The sequence below is a fragment of the Oxyura jamaicensis genome (genome assembly GCF_011077185.1).
Source record: "Oxyura jamaicensis isolate SHBP4307 breed ruddy duck chromosome 5 unlocalized genomic scaffold, BPBGC_Ojam_1.0 oxy5_random_OJ101369, whole genome shotgun sequence".
Lineage (NCBI taxonomy): Eukaryota > Metazoa > Chordata > Aves > Anseriformes > Anatidae > Oxyura > Oxyura jamaicensis.
The window spans coordinates 25,001-29,665 of NW_023303950.1; the positions used below are offsets into that span (position 1 = coordinate 25,001).

General features: G+C 38.0%; 1 protein-coding gene across 6 annotated transcripts in view; it reads right to left on the reverse strand.

Annotated features, from left to right (window-relative positions):
* LOC118157351 (homeobox protein Meis2) overlaps window positions 1-4,665 on the reverse strand; it is a 23,232-nt gene that overhangs the window by 12,533 nt on the left and 6,034 nt on the right. The gene's annotated exons all lie outside the window — the stretch shown is intronic.

Below are 4,665 nucleotides of genomic sequence, written 5' to 3' on the forward strand. Positions count from 1 at the left end.
TAAGACTTGAAAAATTGGCTTTTTGTTGTTTTTTAATTGTCCTTCTACGTCATTCTGTGTGGCTACACTTCATCTAGAGTGATAGACAACTCAAACCAAAGAGAGAACGCCAGCATCAAATAGACAGTGAAATACAATATCATTTCAAATTGGGAGAACCCAGATTAAAATTGAATGTGAGCTACCTGGTTACTTGGCCTAGCACTGCCCATCAGAAAGAGAAAATACACTATATTTCCTACAGTCTTGGAACCTTCCTGATGATCCTTCAGAAAACATGGGGACTACAGTAACATCCTAAATCTTAAACCACACACTGAGAAATTTGGTTACAAAAGAAAAAAGTTAGCTTTTTTTTTTTTTTTTTTTTTTTTTTTTCTCCCTCCAGTTAGCTCCTTAGTTTCCCTTCTGACCCACTACAGACAAGAAGAGCACCTCTGGGGTCTGATCCCGCATTTCTGGCATACTCAACACTCCCACTTGCATCCATCAGGGCTGGCGTACCTAGGGAATGCAGAACCAGGCCAGTAGCTACTTCCTCAGTTCTCAGGGAAGTCTTGCAAAAGGTTTAATTATACAGCTGAAACCTATATGTATATTAACCTATTTTTATTTTTGCTCGTCCGCAAGATGTCAGGAACTTGCACAGGCCACTCTTCAATAAGAAGTATTAAATAAATACAAAATATCTGGATGTCCATAAGTACAAAATACAAGTATCTCCTCATTTGAGAGCTGAAAGGTTTAATATTCAGACTAATATTTTTCTTCTACAGCTAAGGCATCAGATTTCTGATCTGTCAACAGTCCTTTTATAAAAAAATTAGACATATGTACATTTCTATCCATTTTTAATTATATTTTATGAATGATGATCTGTATATTATTACCTCTCAGCTGCAAATTGACTATAACATATAAACAAATATCAAGAAGACTGGGGCCCTGATCCTGCTCCCATGAAAGCCAGTGGAAGGAGAGCCATTTCTATGGGGAAATTTCAAGGCTCCAAAGTAGGTTTGTGCTAAAGATAGAATTGTATGGCACCAGGAGAGGCCAGGTACAAAACAAATGTAAATAAAGTACAAAATATTATCGTATGCTGGAAAAAGTTTTAAATTTTCCAAATTTTACAACATTACTTTTTTCAGATTTGAGTAGCTGGAAAGAAAAGAAAAATGAGATTTACTGGCAATCTCAACAGATATTTTAAGCTGAACGCAGAATGCAGTATAGGGCCCAGCATGTTTATATTAAACAATAATAAATTGTCTGTGCTGGGAAACTCAACTTGAACTGCAGCTGGAAGGGTTTCTTTCCTTTTTTTTTTTTTTTTTTCCTTTTTTCTTTTTCTTTTTTTTTTCTTTCCTTACTGATCTTGTTCAGCCAGGGCATAGCTGTAATTACCTTCTTCCCATCTACAGCTAATACCTCAGAGCAATAAAAAAATATGACCGTGTTAAAAATTCAAACACTAATTATGGGCTGTTATATTTACTAAACACAGCAGAGTAATAACAAAAGTTTCAGCTTCTTGTGGCCAGCGCTGTACTATTTGATCTACCAAGTCCCTGGACCCCTTACACTTACTGTATTACATAACAGTTAATAGTGCACTAAAATAAAATTCGATATACACATTTATTACCAAACACATATAGCACAACCACTTACAGCTGTCTCCGTTTTACAGCACAGGTATACCTCTGAAGAGTTCATTCCTTTGTTGATTTTGCTTTTGGTTTCCAGTTCAGTTATATAAATACTACAGCAGTAGATTGTGAAAGGGGAAACACAGTATCTCAGTGTCCCTTTTAAAGTCCTATGATAAATACTGGCTAATCCCACAGTTCTTTTTGTTACTTTTCCGTATGGTACATTTTCAGGTCTAGCCAATGAATGAAAATGAGAGCTGCATTAGCTCCTAGTTCCGCTCTGCCACTGTCACTGTCACCACCCCTCGCATTCACAGAAAACACACACACAGGGTGTAGCTCTACACTACTTAGTAAGAACAGAGGTGTATGGATTTTGGGGGTGTCAAACAGCTGTCACAAACTGTCACCTCCACAAGAGAAACCCTGGCACACAACAAATAAAACTACACTTCTTTTTGGCTATCATTATTCATAGCCAATCAGCTGAACTGCTCCTAGTATTTCATGTGCAAATAAAACCATGAGGGGAAGACCCCTGGATCAGAATAGTGGGCCAATACATAAAACAGAGGAAACAACATGCTGTCTCTGTCCTTCTGAAGTGGCTCATCATCACCCCTGCACCAACTTTCACCAAATGAGATCTAGCCTGAGGCTAAATATTAAATATGCATATCAAAGCAAATGAAAAAAAAATAAACCTGGAGAGTCAAATTGGACAATTTGCATGCTTGAACTATTACATTTTCAGGTAGATGCTCACAAATGATAGCTCACTTTTTGATACCCCTGCATGTTTATATTAGCAATTTTTAAAGTGTTTCTTACTTTATATATAAAAGTGGATTTCTTCCTGCTGCAGCCTTGTACAATGTAAACATAGATGTGTAGATATACAGTAGTTTGACTAAGCTATAAAAGAGTGTTAAAGTTTTGTTGGGAAAACAAGCTGATATACAAAAAAAAAAAAAAAATCCAATAAGGAGACACATTTCCCAAAACGCATGAATAAAATGTAACTATGTGATACAACTCTTCATTTCCCAGTTGGTGTTCTGGTTGCACAAATTATTGCTTCCTTTCAAAACAAATAGCAGGGGGCTAAAGTAAAAATGTTATAGCTCAAATCTCCAGGAAATAAAAGCCTTTAAATTATAATACCCAATGAAGTGGTAAACCCTAACGGGTGCAAGATAAATGGGTTGTCATATTTATTTGAATTTGTTTTTTGGACCACAAAAACAAGACGAGATTCTTCTTAGGAAAGATAATAGTTATCAAATTATCAAAATGCTAACCCCCTCCACCCTTGTCCTATCATTGTGCGTGAATTTAAATATTATAATGGAGCACTGCAAATTGGCTTGAGCATTCGCCATCTGCCAGAACCCTAAACAGGCTAGTTTATCTAATCTCTTCAATATAAACATAAGCATGCTCCATTTCTACACTTCCACTTGAAACACACTCTTGTAAAGAAACTGTACTGGAAAAACATGTACTTTTTTTTTCTATTGCTCTGAATTAGACACAATGACCCTATATCTTTCGAGGTGCCACTCATTTAAATTTCTTTTCTAGTACTCCCCCATGATACTTATGCACACGAATTTAGGGTTGCAAAATGCCATAAAGCAAATATTTTGGAAATAGCGTCATGTCTCACGGAGTTTATTATCTACATGTGAGATACCTGATAGGCAGGGAAACTTTCAGGAACCACTGCCTCTATTTATTTCCCCTCAGAATAAGAGATTTCAAATGCAAAACATCACAGAAATATTGTCCTACAATGTTTACTTCAAACAAATGAGAAAATGAAAGCTAAGACTTGGGTCCAAAAATACTTTCAGGGCTCTGGAACTAGGCAATACCAGGAGGGGGGCATTTAGGAGAATTTATTATTATTTTATCTCCCAGTTCAGTTTCAGTCCAAGTCTAATGTAATTATCAAATACACATAGAAACAACATGTTTTGAAAGGAAACAAAAGCTCCTAGAAAGCTCATTCTCCCTGGGCTTAAAGCTACTCTTCTTAACGCACTAGGAAATAAGGGCAGGCGCCTGTGCAGAAAGCATGGTTAACTTCACACCGGGTGTTAAATTAATATTTCAACCGCTAAAATATTAGACTGTATCATTTAGATTATGAGTTCAATTGAACCTAAAACTGTGTAAACCCCTTTTCCCCCCAGGGATGCGTTCCTATAAATAAACTAGAGTTCACACCCACTCTTTTTAACCATAGCTATTCGCTCCCTTTTCTGTGGTACCAGCTGCAGCCTTTTCCTTCACATCCCGAAGTCTCTCTGCGTCTACATATTTTTAAGTGTCACCAGAGCTGCTCCAAAACCCGGAAAAACAAAGGCACTCTCCTTACCACGCACACCAACGTTCAGTCCCACACACATAACACTAATTCACCAACTCCTAAAGTGTTAAAATCAACCGCTAACCTACGGTTACTCAATCATAATTCTCTCCAGCTTTCTGTAATACATTGTTAATAATTGCTTCATCAAGGTTACTGTCTTTTATTATGAAGATGCTTCAGGCGTTTGGCAATAAGTCCATATTCTGACAATAAGTTGCTATAAAGCACGAGCATTGGAAACTCTAATGTGCTAACCCCCTTTTTTTAATGCAATGTAGTATTGCCAATAATTCTCATCACTTGTCATCCCCACGAGAGGGGAGGGGGAGGAAATCAGGAAACTTTCTCTCTAACTTTCTTGTCTCTGTTTCCTTGCATTGCTGCATTGATTACAAAGTTGGCAAAGGAGAAGAAAAAGCACCGATCACCACATCAAACCGACAGTTTGCTAGCTCCTCGAGTCGCCCAGACCAGGAAACTTTACAAACCGATGCAAACCCGCTGCTTTACAGATGGAAACAGAAGGAACCTTTTGCATTTTCACAACTTTGCAAATCCGGGGGGGGGGGGGGGGGCCGAGGGGAGGGGGGTAGAGACATCGGCATCGCCGCTCGGTCTTGCCGTCGCCCCGGA